Source organism: Phaenicophaeus curvirostris, chromosome 26 (assembly GCF_032191515.1).
Source record: "Phaenicophaeus curvirostris isolate KB17595 chromosome 26, BPBGC_Pcur_1.0, whole genome shotgun sequence".
NCBI lineage: Eukaryota > Metazoa > Chordata > Aves > Cuculiformes > Cuculidae > Phaenicophaeus > Phaenicophaeus curvirostris.
In genome coordinates this window covers 5,678,730-5,695,945 of record NC_091417.1, presented here as the reverse complement: position 1 = coordinate 5,695,945, position 17,216 = coordinate 5,678,730, and positions in this window count along the sequence as shown.

Sequence of the window (17,216 nt, the reverse complement as noted above, 5' to 3'; positions counted from 1 at the left end):
ACAGGACGAGAGGGCATGGCCTCAAGCTCTGCCAGGGGAGGTTTAGGCTGAACATTAGGAAAGAATTTTTCACAGAAAGGGTCACTGGGCACTGGCAGAGGCTGCCCAGGGAGGGGGTTGAGTCACCTTCCCTGGAGGGGTTTAAGGGATGGGTGGATGAGGGGCTGAGAGGCACGGTTTAGTATTTGATAGCAACGGTTGGACTCGATGTTCTGATGGGTCTTTTCCAACCTGGTGATTCTATGATTCTTTGATTCAAAGTCAAAAAACCGCACTGGAGCATCCCCCAGACAGTGTGGTCCTGTTTGTACTCACCCCACAGTGTTTCAGGTCCAGATGGAGTAGTGAGGGAGGCTCAAGCCCTCCTTGGTGACAGCTCTGACTTCAGTTTCTCTATCACAGTGTCATCACAGCCACGTTCCCCTTCTGAGATTACCCTTTCTGCTACCCTGCAATCCAGTTTGTGGGGCTGAGGAGTGAATCACAGCTGGGGACTGAGCTGCTGCAAAAATAACCTTTATTTTGGGGGTGTCATCTCTACTTACATCAATGCCACTTTCATATAGTTCTCCTCTTGTTTTGTTATTACATTTTTGGTGGAAAACGCATGTAGGAATAAAAGATGTCCTGTGTATCAGCGCAGGACCACTGTCTCTATGATCACGAGTGTATGTGTGTGTATCAGAACTTGGATGTGCAGCGTATCGTGTCTTGCTCATAATTTTGCAACTGCTGGCTGATTCTCAATCACCGATGCCTCTCCAAGACCATCTTCATTTTAAAGGAAGGCTAAAACACAGTACGGGCTGTGCAGTAACCACTGCTGACCTGCAGACCAGCAGCACCTGACCTGTGCTCTCTGTGATCTGGGGAATGAGCTGATAGGATGAGAGTGACTGCCTGGAGAGCTTGGGAATGTGGGAGGCAGTGCCATCCAGTGGGCCTGCCAGAGCTGACCATGGAGCACCACAATGCAGAAGTCTGGCTGTGTCCCTTGGAGATGTGGGTTGAGGTCCTAGCCCTGTCCCAGCCCAATCTGGCATCTAAACCTGAGCAGCTGGGCTCCCAATTCCCCCCTCCCCACCACCAAGGAAAGGGGAAAGGGAAATGAGAGGAAAAGACTTGCCAGTTGGAAACTGAAACAGCTTTAATGAAGGTATAATAATACTTACACAAAAATATACGCAAGTCCACCCCCCACCCCTTGATGACTCCGTCCCCACTGATGCTGCAGAGCAGGCGCAGGATGGGTTTTGCGCTAGGAAGGAGCTGAGCTCAGGGACGGGATTCAGGAGTGCACGGGTCTGGGATCGGGGACAGACTGATGAGGTCCTCACTGAATGTTGGCCATCCAAGAAGAGATCTTGACCCTTGTGATCCCTCATTTTTATCCCAAGCATGATGCATATGGGATGACTCTCTTTGGGGTCACCTCTCCTGTCCACCTCTCCCTGCATGGGCAACCCCTTTCCTCCCCTTTCACTTACAGCTCCACCAGCTCAAGGATGGCCTTGGTTTCTGTAGAAATAAATATAAGCAATGGCCTTTCTTCATCCCAGTACTCCGTGTGATCACCTGCTAGAGGGAAACCCAGTCTGAAACACATGAGGTTCACTGTCAGAAAATGACATTACTTAGAAGAGGCTGAGCTGAAATTAGAAAACTGATTCTTTAGCTCAAACCATAGCTCAAACCTTAGCTCAAACCAGAACAGGCTCTGGGTTGTATATGATGCTTTCCTTATCCCACTGCAAACAAACCCGGGTGGTTCAGCAAAGCACAGGTTTATCTTACTTCTTCCTCAGGGCCTTGAGGACCTTGGCGTTGCCCATCACTTGGCTGTTTCAGCTGGGAGGATGCAGGAGGGCAACTATTCTGGAAGAGTCATACCTGGAGGACTGACCCATCACACCCCATGCCCCCCAGCTGTCTGGGATGGAGCTGCTGCAGGTGCTGGAGGGGAGGCAAAATCCCAGTTAACCCTTCCCTGTGTGGTGGAGCTCCCACGGCAAGCAAACGCACAGAATCACAGAATCACTAGGTTGGAAAAGACCTCCAGGATCATTGAGTCCAACCATTCCTATCAACCACTAAACCATGCCCCTCAGCACCTCATCCACCCGCCTTTTAAATACCTCCAGGGATGGGGACTCAACCACCTCCCTGGGCAGCCTCTGCCAGGGACCAATCACCCTTTCTGTGAAAATTTTTTTCCAGATGGCCAGCCTGAACCTCCCTTAGAGGAGCCTGAGGCCATTCCCTCTCGTCCTGTCTCCTGTCCCTTGGGAGAAGAGCCCAGCTCCCTCCTCTCCACAACCTCCTCTCAGGTAGTTGGAGAGAGCAATGAGGTCTCCCCTCAGTCTCCTCTTCTCCAGGCTAAACACCCCCAGCTCTCTCAGCCGCTCCTCTTGTTCTCCAGCCCCCTCACCAGCTTCGTTGCTCTTCTCTGGACTCACTCCAGAGCCTCAACATCCTTCTTGTGGTGAGGGGCCCAGAACTGACCCCAGGATTCGAGGAGCGGTCTCCCCAGTGCCGAGTCCAGAGGGAGAAGAACCTCCCTGGACCTGCTGGTTACGCCGTTTCTGATCCAAGCCAAGATGCCATTGGCCTTCTTGGCCACCTGGGCCACTGCTGGCTCATGTTCAGTCACTGTCAACCAACACCCCCAGGTCCTTCTCCTCCAGGCAGTTTCCAGCCAGACTTCTCCTAGTCTGGAGCTGCTCAGGGTTGTTGTGCCCCAAGTGCAGGACCCGGCATTTGGCCTTGTTAAACCTCATCCCATTGGTCTCAGCCCATGGATCCAGCCTGTTCAGATCCCTTTGGAGCCTCCCGACCCTCCAGCAGATTGACACTTCCACCCAGCTTAGTGTCATCTGCAAACTTACTAAGGGTGCCTTTGATCCCGTCCTCCAGTTCATTGATAAAGACACTGAACAGGGCTGGACCCAGCACTCCATGCACCTGGGAGCACAAGTCCAGGGAGAAAAGTGTTCTGAGAGAGGTAGGGGGAGTAGGGAGGGCAGAGAAAAACAGCGGGGGCCTTTCCCAATTGTTTGGGAAGGTTTCTCCTGGAAAAGCCCCGGCTCCTCGCTGATCCTCGGGGGCGCAGTACCACCTGCTGGCAGGGAGACGGCAGCAGAGCTGGACACGGGAGGAAAACCAGCCCTTGCTGAGGGTTCTTTCCCAGAGTCAGAGCAGGACACACGCCTGCTGTTAATTCCGCGCAGTTTTAGATAATCAGGTCGCAAATTTAGATCTCAAAGTCCAGGCACCCTTGCGACTGGCCTCTCAGACAGCCAGAAACGCTGATGTTCAGGCTGCGATGCTGTTCCACGTGTGAAATGAAGGCAACACCAACCCACAGTCAGAGCCCGGTTTTCCAAAGCTGTGTAGACAGCTTATATGGGCAGAGTTTTATAGCTTTTTAATTTTCCTAGAATCATAGAATGATTTGGTTTGGTTAAAGCCCATTCAATTCCACGCCCTGCCATGGGACACCTCCCACTGGATCCGGTTGCTCCAAGCCCCATCCAACCTGGCCTTGAGCCCCTCCAGGGATGGGGCAGCCACCACTGCTCTGGGCAACCTGGGCCAGTGCCTCCCAACCCTCACAGGAGAAAAATTCTTCCTAAGATCTCATCCCAGTCTCCCTCTTTCAGCTGAAAACTCTTCCCCTCATCCTATCCCTGCCCTCCCTGATCAAGAGCCCCTCTCTTATTATTAACCTGTAACTTCAATAATAACGTTTTCATGTTTTCAATTCCTCTCATTTTCTTCACAGGGGTGTGCATTGCATCAACACTTCTTACCTTTCCTCTCAACCCAAATTTATTTCTGTTGTCTTCTTTCCTGTCCATCTCAGCACAGTTCATCCTTTAAGTCTCCTAGACTCAGCCTCATTTCACAGAACCATAGAATCATAGAATCATAGAATGGTTTGAGTTGGAAGGAACCTTAAAGATTATCTAATTCCAACCCCCCTGTGATGGGCAGGGACACCTCCCACAGGATCCAGTTGCTCCAAGCCCCATCCAACCTGGCCTTGAACCCCTCCAGCGATGGGGCAGCCACGACTTCTCTGGGCAACCTATTCCAGTGCCTCACAACCCTCAGCGTGAAGAAAGGATTTGAGGATGCTGGCAGTCTCTTCCTGATCCCAGAAGGTTCAAGTCAAGCAGCCACGTTCACTCTTTGTTTCCTCCTGATTGCTCTCTTGCTCCTGTGCATCACAGTTTGGCTTCTCCACAGAGCAGTTTCTGGAGCGTGCAGCTCATCGCAAAAGGAAGCTCTGAGCACTTAGCCGCTAGCCCACACAATGTGGCCAGGAAACTGTGGTTTAAAAAACCCCAGAAGATTCAAAACACAACTCCTGAAAGTATTTGTTAGGCTACATGGGTTCAAATATGATCCAGGACTTGATCCCACGCTTGGAATGTGAGCCCCCTTGGTTGAGGACGAGGAAAAGGCAGGAGAGTCCCTGCTTGACTGCACTACCTGCATTTTGTTTTCCTAAACCTGACTCATCTGCCCAAGTGCACCTGGGGAGGAAATGTGTGTGGAGTGCTTTGGAAGTTAACAATTTTCTCATACCTGCAGAATTATCAGCTTGTACCACTGCAGCACCTGGGAGGTGCAGACACACACGGGTTAACTGGAAAAAAGGACCAAACTGAAGATGATGGAGTTGAATTCAAAATATTTTGGGTGAGGTCCAGCTCACCAGGGGTCAGATGGTGGTGGTGCAGGGCTCAGTCTGAGCAGGAGGTCTAACACCATGAAGGGCTGGGCTACCGAGGCACATGTTGCTGTAGAACTGGTTGTTCTAAGGGAAAGATCCATGAGATGGTGTGAGCTCAGCTAATTGATAACTGCTGACAAAAGGAGGGGTCTGGTCTCCACGTCTTTTCTGTCTCTCCACCAAGGCGTATCCATACATCCCACCTGGAACCAGTTTGGTGCACACAGAGCTCTCCAGGGACCAGCCCAGCTCACTAATTTCACAGAACACGTCAAAAAAGAGCTTGTGGAAAATAGTGACCTGGACTGCTGTTGGGAGTAGAAGGGAGATGGAGAAAGGAGGAGGAGAGCAAGTCCTCTTTAGGCAGCAGCGAGCTGTTAGACTGGCTCATTGTCTTATTTATTGACATCCTCAGATTCCCCTGTTGGGGCCCAGCAACTCTATATGGAACGTTTGAAATTAATTATGATTAACAGCTCTTTGTCATCCATCCCAGATGCCTCCTTGGAGGCCTCTCTGAGCTTTCAGCCTTTTCCTAGGTCCTTATCAAGACTGTGCTTTAGAATGACCAGGACAAGTGACTTCCCCTCTACTCTCCTGTTTCCTCCAAGATTCAAGGACTACCTTGACCCTGCTCTTCTCTCCTATCCTGAGCAATCATAGACTCATGGAATCATCTGGGTTGGAAGGGAACTTGAAAGGTCATCTAGTCCAACCCCCCTGCAACGAGCAGGGACATCTTGGACATTCAGGACTACCCGAAAGGAGGTTGTGGTGAGGTGGGTGCTGGTCTCTTCAACCAAGTAACGAGAGATAGAATGAGAGGAAATGGCATCAAGTTGTACCAGGGGAGGTTTAGATTGGATATCAGGAAAAAATTCTTTACTGTCAGAGTGGTGAAGCCCAGGTAGAGGCTGCCCAGGGCAGGGGTGGAGACTCCATCCCTGGAGGGGGTAGATATAGCACTTTGGGACATTGTTTAGTAGGCATGCTGGGGTTGGACTGGATGATCTTAGAGGTCTTTTCCAACCTTAATATTTCTATTCTATGACAAATCCAGGATTTCAGTTTATATCAGGTCTAGACAGGGACTTAGGCTGGAAAATCCACCATAGCATGGTGAAGGTGGATATGCTCACAATGCAGTTCACAACACCCAACCGCCAGCCGCTTTCTTTGGTGAGAGGCAGACCTTGATGACTGTGTACTTCAGCACTGCAAGTCATCCTTCAGGTTCTCCAGAGAATCCTGCTGATGCTTCTCCTGTTTATCTCTCTCCACTTGACTTGGGGGATTACAGGGCCATTGGGTTCCTCATCAGTGTTGCTTTTGACCATGGAACAAGAAGGTCCAAGTGGCTACTACCCACCACCATAGGTGATTGTGGATCCAGTTACTGCATGTTGGCTCTATTGCCTCCCCAGATTGCACTAGGAAGCCCCCTACAAGCTACTTGGATTCCATCAGGGAGCAGCAGGCATTTCCAGAGTTTCATCATGTTATTTTATGCCTTTCTTCTATCCCAGTTTTCAAATCTCTGATCCTTTGACCTGTCCCTTGCTTTAATTTTTACCATCTTTGTAATCTGATGTTTCTTTTCATCTGTTTTCCCATTTCCCTGATTTTCTGTTTAGATTTTCAAACCTGGCTCACGCCCAGCAGCGACAACTGTGCAAAAGCAGATTCCTCGGGAAACGTACAAGAACGGAATGTGCACGTAGAGACTCTTCCCCTGAAAAAAAATCCCAGACACCAAGAATTTGCAGCTCGGGGACTTCCCCAGCCCAAGGTAGTGTTGATGGTTTTGGTAACAGGTTTTTTTCTCCTCCATAAATCTACCTGGTTTCTCCTTAAACTGCATGCAAACATTTGGCTTCTGTGACAAGATGTAGCCTGCAGTTCCACAGCTCCTGGCGACCACATCTTCTTGGCTGTGTGAATAATTGCAGCCAGTGGTTTAGGTTTTCTTTAATGACACCAGCTGGCTTAATTTAACGACCAATTAATTGTAAGTTTTTGTCCACCCTCTATCAGCCACTTACTCTGGAAGACCTCTACTGCATCCCCATCAGTTGTGTCTTTTCCAAAACTAAGTATCACAGAATGATGGAATGGTTTGTGTTGGAAGGGACCTCAAAGCCCATCCAGTTCCAATCCCCTGCCATGGGCAGGGACACCTCCCACTGGATCAGGTTGTTCCAAGCCCCATCCAACCTGGCCATGAACCCCTCCAGGGATGGGGCAGCCACCAGCTCTGGGCAACCTGGGCCAGGGCCTCCCCACCCTCACAGGATCTCTGTCTCTGATCAGTGTCACTGATTCTAACCTTTCCTAGTTTTGTTGCATCCATATTTGACCTGGGAGGGGAGCTGACCCACACCTGGATCTCAGTATAGAATACCATGAAATCAGACTGCTCATAGACAACAGATACAGGGTTTTTTGCCATTCCTGCTGGCGTGAGCTAAGGAAGAAAAAAAGCCATCTAGATAAATAATGGAATCATTAAGGTTGGAATAGACCTCCAGCTCATCCAGTCCAACCATCAGCCCAACCCTACCATGTCCCGAAGTGCCATGGCCACGTGTTTTTTGAACCCCTCCAGCACACATGATCAATACACAAGTGTCAGAAATTCTGTGAAGCCAAATCAGCACACAGAAACACTGAGTGAGAATTTGTCTTTGGTTCTCAGGAATCCCTCAAAATACATTTTCTCCAAGATCTTACACTATATTCCTCTTTTCTTGTGAATCAAATAAAGTCAGAGGGCAGCTGAAATGAAATTAAAAGGTCCTTGAAATGCAATTGATAAAACATCTATATGAATTGTAGGTATGAAATAACTAATACTCTAGGTCAAGTGGCTATAGGGCTGTGAACAGAGGAACAAGCAGTTGACTTGGAAAACCATCTGGTTTGGAAGAAAAATTGCCATCATGCTTTGAAAATGTCCCTCAAACTGCTTTGAAAACAGCACAGGTCTGATCAGCTCTGAAATAAAATAACTGGAGATAGATCTACAGACAAGCCCTGAAGCTTCCCTACCAGGACCAACACACCAGCAACACACCTGGACAGAAAAAACCCTGTCCTTTCTTCTGTTTATTTTGGGTTTGCTGGACTAGGAACTCCACGGCAAAGCCCAAGCCTTGTTCTTGCACTGTGTAGTGGAACAAGTGGAGCAGTTAGAACGGTCTTCTCCCCCATGCAGGTCGACCCTCTCAAGCACTCTTGCTACTCTCCTACTTTTACCAATTTCCCTTCCCTTGATGTATTAGACCCTTCGCCTCTGAAATCCTCAGCACATCTTAAGCTCAGCTCTGCTTCTAGCAAAGCCTTTTCAATCCCTGCTGTCAGCATAAAGCATTCCTTGATCCATGCGTTAACCCATCCACAGCCCTGCTCTTGGGCTTGCTGCACACCCACCTCCATCACCAGCTTGTCCTCCTCCAGGTCTGCCCCATGTCTCTCCTGACATCTTCTCTGCTTCAGACACGAATTTCTTCTTCACTTTATCCTCCTTCTGACCCAGCTTTTCACTGACCAGCTGAACTCTGGTGGGTTCATTGCATTTCATAGAATCATAGAATCACCAGGTTGTAAAAGACCCACCAGATCATTGAGTCCAACCATTCTCATCAACCACTAAACCATGTCCCTCAGCACCTCGTCCACCCGTCCCTTAAACCCCTCCAGGGAAGGTGACTCAACCCCGTCCCTGGGCAGCCTCTGCCAGTGCCCAATGACCCTTTCTGTGAAATTTTTTTTCCTAATGTTCAGCCTAAACCTCTCATTTCCTAATGTTCAGCCTAAACCTCCTCAAGAGCACCTCTTCTCCTCACTCTTTGCATGAGGCACCTTCCGTCCCCATGCCAGGCTCTCTCACATCTTGTGCCCTAGACAGAAATGATAGGAAGAGACCTTGCTACGGTGGCTCCTCAATAACCCAAGAAGGAAGAGAGGTATGAGGATGAGGTGACCGCTCATGTTGTCCCCCATGCTGTCCCTTTGACACCTCCTGGAGACTTAATCTCCAGTTGTACTGCCACTGTGGCTTTGGATGAAAAAAGCAGTACAAGGAGGGTTGTCCTTTCTCTCTCAAGTTTCCCTTTGCAGGCAGAAGAGGCAGGATTGAGAAGGATGAGAAGCCTACAAAGAAGACCCCCTCCAGGGCATTGGAGCATGCTGAGCTTGCCCAGAATATTGACCTTTCCTCCTGACAGCTCTTCACTGCAGACAATGCCAAGGCAGGACTGTAATGTGATTTTATGGCCCTAACTGTAACACCATGAAGTGTGGCTGCTCTCTCCATCTCCCCTGCTGCCCTCACCTCCTCCCCAAATCATAGAATCATAGAATCACTAGATTAGAAAAGTCCTTTGAGATCATCAAGCCCAGCTGCACCTGTCCACTACTAAATCATATCCCTAATCCCTTCATCCACCTGTCTTTTAAACACTCCCAGGGAGGAGGACTCAACCACTGCCTCTGCAGTGCCCGAGAACCCTTTCAGTGAAGACATTTTTCCTAATGTCCAATATGAACCTGCCCTGGGGCAACTTGAGGCCATATTCTCTCATCCTGAATGCTTATAAACAATTTAAATTCCCTCCTTCATACCAGCCAGAAGGCAAAATGTCTCCTGCCAACTGTACCTCTCCTTGTATAAACAGATACTGTCAAAGATGGGCAAACCTGGCTGTAGTTGTGGTCTCCAAACTGTATAGGAAGACCCCTTCCTCACATCAGAGACACTTTGCAGAAGGCACCAGAGGTGTTTGTGTCCTCTTCTCGACCACTGCTTGCCTACCTCCCTTGGCAGCCCTCAGTAAGCTGGTCTTTCCTTATGTGTTCTCTGTCTTGGGCTGAAAGATTCATATATCACCACTTAACAGTCTTCTGCTGGCACTTCCACCTCCTGGACTCTGGCCAGTCCTTTTCTTTCTTCCTCAGCAGGTCCCTGTGGGGCTGCACAGTCCTGTGAAGTCTAGGACTCTTTCCTCCCTCTGCTAGGCTTCACGGCACGCCTGGGAAGCTGTCCATGTGTGTTGGGTAGAGCAGTATTGGTCTTTCAGGAGCTGCCAGAACTACTAGAAGCACTCATCTGCCACTACTCTGTCCAGGAGCTACCAGCCCTGTCATCCCCTTCCAGGCAGAGGTGCTATGTGAGCTTTGCACTGCCCACAAGTATTCACAAAGTGGACTTCTCTAAACCAGCTCATTTGGACCGAAGCAGGACAGGGAACAAACCTCCAGGCAGCTCCTCTGATACCCTGAGGGCTACAGGCAGTGCTGAGCACAAGGATGGGCTTAGTGGTGGCACAAATTCTTGGAGATCATGGGAGAAGGGACCTTGGCTGCTTTAGTACTCAAAGATTTGGGGTTTGAGCACCTGAATTTGGAGAGCAGGTCCCAGCAGGAGGCCTGCAGAGGCTGCCCTGTAGCTTCTTTGCCAGAGATATCAAGTCTTGATTGTGACACTTGTGAGCGTGACATGGTGCTCTGCATGAGTTTCTACTCACGTTTGAGGCAGGTGGCTGCTTCTTCCTGAACTGCTGCTGTGGTCGGGTGGTGTCTGTCTGGGGACATCTCAGCACTGTGGCTGAAGACTGCACCTGAAGAGTGTTCCCAGATGCAGAACTGCCTTCTCTGATGTGCTCTCAGCAAATAGAATCACAGAATCACAGAATCACCAGGTTGGAAAAGACCCACCAGATCATCGAGTCCAACCATTCCCATCAATCACTAAACCATGTCCCTCAGCACCTCATCCACCCGTCCCTTAAACCCCTCCAGGGAAGATGACTCAACCCCCTCCCTGGGCAGCCTCTGCCACTGCCCAATGACCCTTTCTGTGAAAAATTTTTTCCTAACATCCACGTTTCCTTGATGCCCTCTAGATGCTCTCATGGGAGCAAGAAGTGAGTCAAGAAATTAGATGGTTATCAAAAGCAACCACCAGCCCCCAGTCGTTCTTATACAATGCAGTGAAAAATAGCATCAAAAGACAAGGACAGGCTGAGAGAGTTGGGGTTGTTCAGCCTGGAGAAGAGAAGGCTCCAGGGAGAACTTAGAGCAGCTTCCAGCACTGAAAGGAGCTCCAGGAAAGCTGGGAGTGGGTCTTGATCAGGGAGTGCAGGGACAGGATGAGGGGGAATGGTTTTGAGCTGCAAGAGGGGAGATTGAGATGAGATATTAAGAAGAAATGTTTTCCTGCGAGAGCAGTGGGGCACTGCCCCAGGTTGCCACAAGAAGTGGTGGCTGCCCCATCCCTGGAGGCGTTCAGGGCCAGGCTGGGTGCGGTTTTGAGCAACCAGATCCAGTGGGAGGTGCAATGAAGCTGGTGAAGGGGCTGGAGAGCAAGTCTTACAAGGAGCAGCTGAGGGAGCTGGAGTTGTTTATCTTGGAGAAAAGGAGGTTGAGAGGAGACCTCTGTGCTGCCTACAACTCCCTAAAAGGAGGGTGTAAAGAGGTGGGTGTTGGTCTCTTCTCCCGAGTGACAGGCAAAAGGGTGAGAGGAAATGGCCTCGAGTTGCTCCAAGGGAGGTCAGATTGCACATCAGGAAAAATTTTTTCTTCACTGAAAGGGTTCTCAGGCACTGGCAGAGGCTGCCCAGGGAGGAGGTTGAGTCTCCATCCCTGGAGGTGTTTAAAAGACAGGTAGATGAAGTGCTTAGGGGCATGGTTTAGTAGTTGACAGGTACGGTTGGGCTTAATGATCTCAAAGGTCTTTTCCAGCCTAGTGATTCTATGATTCATCTGTCCCAGCTATTGGGTTCTGAAAATTTGTTGCTGAGTTTCTCTGTGAATGTTTGTGTAATTGCACTTGGGAGGATCATGCTAGGCTTGAAACAATCCTTTCTGTGGAGAGATATGTAGCCCTAGCACAAGTAGATGAAGAGGTGTGCAGATCTCCATCCTTGGAGTCCTACAGGACTTGGCTGGACAAAGTCATAGTCAAGCTTATCTAGATTTGACAGCAGCCTGGTTCAGCACAGGAGGGTGGTGTAGAGACTCAAATGGATCCTTCCCACCACCATCTGATATAGAATCATGGAACAGTTTGGGTTGGAAGGGACCTCAAAGCCCATCCAGTTCCAACCCCTGCCATGGGCAGGGACACCTCCCACTGGATCAGGTTGCTCCAAGCCCCATGCAACCTGGCCTTGAACATCTGCATGGACGGGGCAGATAATGCAATGCACATTTGGTTGTATGTGTCTGTGAGACCGTGGTCAAGACCATGTGTTGGGATCTACCTGCCATGTCCACGAACATTAGAGCCCAAGCAGAAGGAATATGTTGGGTGAACATCAGGTGACTGGGCACTGCAAGTTCATCTTTTTCTTGATGCATCAGTCCAGTTTCCTGCACACAGAGCTCACACAGCTGTGCTGCACCGCCAAAGGCAGCAGCGAGGCTTGGCGATCGTAGAATCATAGAATTACCAGGTTGGAAATGATCTCTTGGATCATTGAGTCCAACCACTCCTATCTGCTATTAAACCATGACCCTCAGCACCTTGTCTACCTGTCTTTTAAATACTTCCAGGGATGGGGACTCAACCACCTCCCTGGGCAGCCTCTGCCAGGGCCTCATGAAGCTTTCTGCGAAAATATTTTCCTGATGTCCAGCCTGAACCTCCCTTAGAGGAGCTTGAGGCCATTCCCTCTCGTCCTGTCCCCTGTCACCTGGGAGAAGAGCCCAGCTCTCTCCTCTCCACAACCTCCTCTCAGGGAGTTGGAGAGAGCAATGAGGTCTCCCCTCAGCCTCCTCTTCTCCAGGATAAACACCCCCAGCTCTCTCAGACGCTCCTCTTGTTCTCCAGCCCCCTCACCAGCTTCGTTGCTCTTTTCTGGACTCGCTCCAGAGCCTCAACATCCTTCTTGTGGGGAGGGGCCCAGAACTGACCCCAGGATTCGAGGAGCGGTCTCACCAGTGCCGAGTCCAGAGGGAGAAGAACCTCCCTGGACCTGCTGGCCACGCCGTGTCTGATGGGAGCCAGGGGCGATGGTCTGGGCTCCTGCTGCCTCCTCCGATATTATTCCATGCGGCACCATCGAGCATCCCCGGAGCTGGATATGGAAGATGCGACCCCGCACGGCATCCCCGAGGGCTGGGGGTTTCGGGGGTCCCCAGGGAGTCCCGGGGGTGCCCGGCGCCGTCCTCCGCGGCATCACCGGCCGCTGTGGGACGGGACGGGTCGGGACGGGACGGGACGGGAGGAGGGGGCTGCCCCGCCTCCCCGCTTAAAGAGCCGAGGAGCAAGCAGCGGAGCGGCAGCGCCGGGCACCATGCGCCCCGCCACCGCGCTCGCCCGCATCCTCGGCTTCGGCTTCTTCATCCTCCTCCTCCTCCTGCCGCCGCCGCCCGCCGCCGCCTACTTCGGGTCAGCACCGCCCGAGGGAGCCGCCTCCGCGCTGGGGACGCGGGGGGGAACGAGGATTGTCCGTGGGAAGCGCTGGGAATGCGTGAGGGAGCGCGCAGGATCCGCGGGCAGCGCTGGGAATGCGGGATGGAGCGGGGATTGTCCGCGGGCAGCGCAGGGAAAACCCGTGAGGGAACGTGAATTGTTCGCGGTAGCGCTGGGGATGCGGGAGGGAGCGCGCAGGATCCGCAGGCAGCGCTGGGAATGCGGGATGGAGCGCGGATTATCCGCGGGCAGCGCTGGGAATGCGGGAGGGAGAGAGGCTTGTCCGAGGGCAGCGGAGCGCTTTGCTGAGCCGCGGAGGCTCCGCGGGGCTGCGCGGACCCTGCGCAGGTCCCTGCCGGCCACTGCGCTCGGAGCCCGGGGAGATGCGGGAGTGGATCTTGCCCGGCTGCGCACCTGCAGCACCCAGAGCATCCCCGAACCCGGCTCATCCCCGCACCCAGCGCATCCCCACAACCAGCACATCTCCGCACCCAGCGCATCCCCGCACCCCGCGTATCCCTGAAACCAGCGCATCCTCGAACCCAGCGCATCCTCACACCAAAAGCATCCCCGCACCTGGCGCATCCCCGAATCCAGCGCATTCCCACAACCAGCGCATCCCCGCACCGGGCTCATCTCCGCACCCAGCGCATCCCCATACCTGGAGCTTCCCCGCTCCAAAAGCATCCCCGCACCCAGCGCATCCCCATACCTGGAGCTTCCCCGCACCCAGTGTGTCCCTGCTCCAAGCGCATCCCCATACCTGGAGTTTCCCCTGCCCCGCACATCCCTGTCCATCCCTGCCCCTAGCGCTTCCTCACACCCAGCGCATCCCCGTACCCAGCTCATCCTTCCCACCCCGTGCATCCCTGCAGCCGCCCTGACGCCGCGGGGATGGTCCCGTGCGCAGCGGCCAATGTGGGAGAGAGGGATGAGGGTGCTGGGGGTCGGCAGGACCCCCCACCGCGCTCCCGGGAACCATGGAGAAAGGGGACGGGGTGAGAGGATCAATGCGTGCAAGAGTGGGATGGAGAAACAGAGAGGAAGATGCTCTTAGCTGGGAGCAATAGGGAGAAGTGTCTTCTACTCCATGAAAGATGCTCTGCTTCTCTTCAGGATGTGAAATGAGCCCTGGACAGTTGGTGGCTTTGAAAGCCCTCTCCTGGTGGCTTCCCTGGAGGGAAAAATGAGGAAGCAGGGGGCTGGCAGAGGGAGCCAAGGCTCAGCTGAGGGGTGTGGATGATGTAGGTCCTGCGGGCTCCATGGGGCACCAGGGCTTAAGGGCACCCACCAGACACCTCTTCCTGCATTTGCTTGGCTCAGCACCAACTTCCCTAGGACAATGATTTGCATTTCTTTTCTGTTGGAAAGCTGCTTGGAAACAGTTGGATTTGAAGCTTGTTAATTTTGACAGGATGAGGGGGGAATGGTTTTGAGCTGAAAGAGGGGAGATTGAGATGAGATTTTAGGAAGAAATGTTTTCCTGAGAGGGTAGGGAGGCCCTGGCCCAGGTTGCCCAGAGCAGTGGTGGCTGCCCCATCCCTGGAGGGGTTCAAGGCCAGGTTGGATGGGGCTTGGAGCAACTGGATCCAGTGGGAGGTGTCCCTGCCCATGGCAGGGGTGGAACTGGATGGGCTTTGAGGTTCCTTCCAATCCAAACCATTCTATGGTCCTATGATTCTAATTCTATCATTCAGGTGTGTCTGAGCACCTGCTGACGGGGAGGACTCTGCCTTTCCTGGTCGTATCAGTGTTGTGTAAAGGAGCTGGGCTGCAGTGGGTGTTTGGCTTTCCAGTTACAGGACCATGTGCACGTGGATTGTTCTGGGTGGAGATGAATTAGCTTGTCCTTCCCTTTCAGATACCGCAGAGCAGTTACTGACCATTGCTTAAGTGGACTCTTGTTAGAGCAACCTGAACGATTCTTCTGTTTGTGACTATGATCTCTTTGGGATGTGCTGCTTTTGGGGCATTCAGGATCTGGATGTGCCACCCTCTGATGATGCTGAGGGTGTAGTTTCACCTTCAAATGCTTTTCCTTGAGGGGTTTGACCCAGGTGTGTCCTGTGTTCTCACCTCTTCACTTAAAAATCACAATAAGGAACACAAGGAGGAAACTACGCAGTCAGTGGCTACATGGAGATATTTCATATGGTTAAGTTGAGAGGTGGAAGGATTTAAACTAAGTATGTCCAGATTGAGGGAGCCCAGAACAGATAAGGATGAGGAAATGAGGGTAGGTAGGGTGACCCAAGTCAACTGCCGCACAAGCACTGATTGTGATACTTCCCAGCTGGATCCTCATACCAGCTGAGGATACACATGCCGCTCATCCCAAACTAGCAAGCTCTTCCCAAATTCTTTTAAAAACTGAGTATATATTTGGATGCATCATCTGTTGCTGCACCCAAAAAGGGGTTGCAGCAAAAAAAGCTGTTTCTAAGGTTTCCAACTCAAAACCTCCCTTGAACCTTGCTTGACTTTTTAATTCAAGTTCTTTTTCTTCATGAGGAGCAGAAAGCCTAGGGTGTAAAAACTTAGAATCATTTGGTTGGAAAATACTTTTGGGATCATCGAGTCCAACTGTACCTGCCCACTACTGAACCATCCCTGAGCACCACGTCTGCTTTTAAACACTTTGAGGGATGGAGACTCCACCACCTCCCTGGGCTGCCTCTGCCAGGGCCTGAGAACCATTTTGGTGAAGGAATATTTCCTAATATCCAATTTAAACCTCCCCTGGCACACCCTGAGGCCATTTCCTCTTGTCCTATTGCCTGTCACTTGGCAGAAGAGCCCAGCACCCACCTCACCACAACCTCCTTTCTGGCTGTTGCAGACAGCGATGAGGTCTCCCTTCAGCCTCCTCTTCTCCAGACTAAACAACCCCAGGTCCCTCGGCTGCTCCTTATAAAGGTCTGAAATGAGAACTCTGATGGAGAAAAAGAAAAAAACTTTGAGATCAATAGTTTACCCTGAGATGCTGCTTTAGGGCATCCTGCCACCTTCTCTGTAGACAGCAGGTTGTGCAAAGCATGAGAGACCCTCACATGTAGTCAAGACAACGCTAGGCTGCTGGCCATCCCCTTATCCAGGGTCAGAGGCTGAGGTTTAAATAGTCTTGCTTCTGAGAGGATTAAAACTCTCTTCCACTGAGGGCGAGAGGAAAGCTGAGGACCTGTTGTGCACCGCAGTGGCCTTGATTTGATCCATCATGTCCCACATTCTCTTAGCCTTTCCTGAAGGGTTGTTGCAGCTCTTCGTGGGGTGTAGGTATTTCTGTGGAAGATGAAAGGCCCCTGAAATCAGATACACAGCACTGTTGTGGCTCCCTTTGATTTTTCTCTTTCCTTAGGAGAGGTAGAAAAGGTGTATTTTTAGGGTTTTTTTAAAGACTTTTCAGATCCAGAGGACATTGGGCATTGCACAGAAACAGTCTCTCATTAAAAGTCTCTTAAGCAGCTGGAATGTGGCTGGAAGGAGATTAAAGGAAATGGATGAATTTAGCAAAGTGCTTAGAGAGAAATGTAGAAATAGAAGTTTGAGATCCTTATTGTTCTTTCAGATTGCCAGCAGGTGTGCATTAATTCAGAGTTTACTTTTTTTTTTTGGTGTGTGATCTGTAGATAATAAACTCTAAATCACCTAAAAGCGATGTGCACTTTGCCTACCTGCGGATATCTGCATATTTTATATTTAATCTTGTAAGAATGTTCACCTACCATGATCTTGATCTGAGCAAATGTTGGTTTTACCCTAATAAAACACAGTTACAATTAATACAGTCAGAGCCTGCAAGCGTCTACTCATATGGATACTCTTAGCTGTGTCTCTTAGGTTTCTGAGAACAGCTTCTGCTCTCGGCTGTGCCACCGGTCCACTGCTTGACCTTGGGCATCTCCTTTAATTTCTCTGCTTACTCATTGAAATTGGAAGTTATCACAGGATCATGGAATAGTTTGGGTTGGAAGGGACCTCAAAGCCCATCCAGTTCCAACACCTGCCATGGGCAGGGACACCTCCCACTGGATCCGGTTGCTCCAAGCCCCATCCAACCTGGCC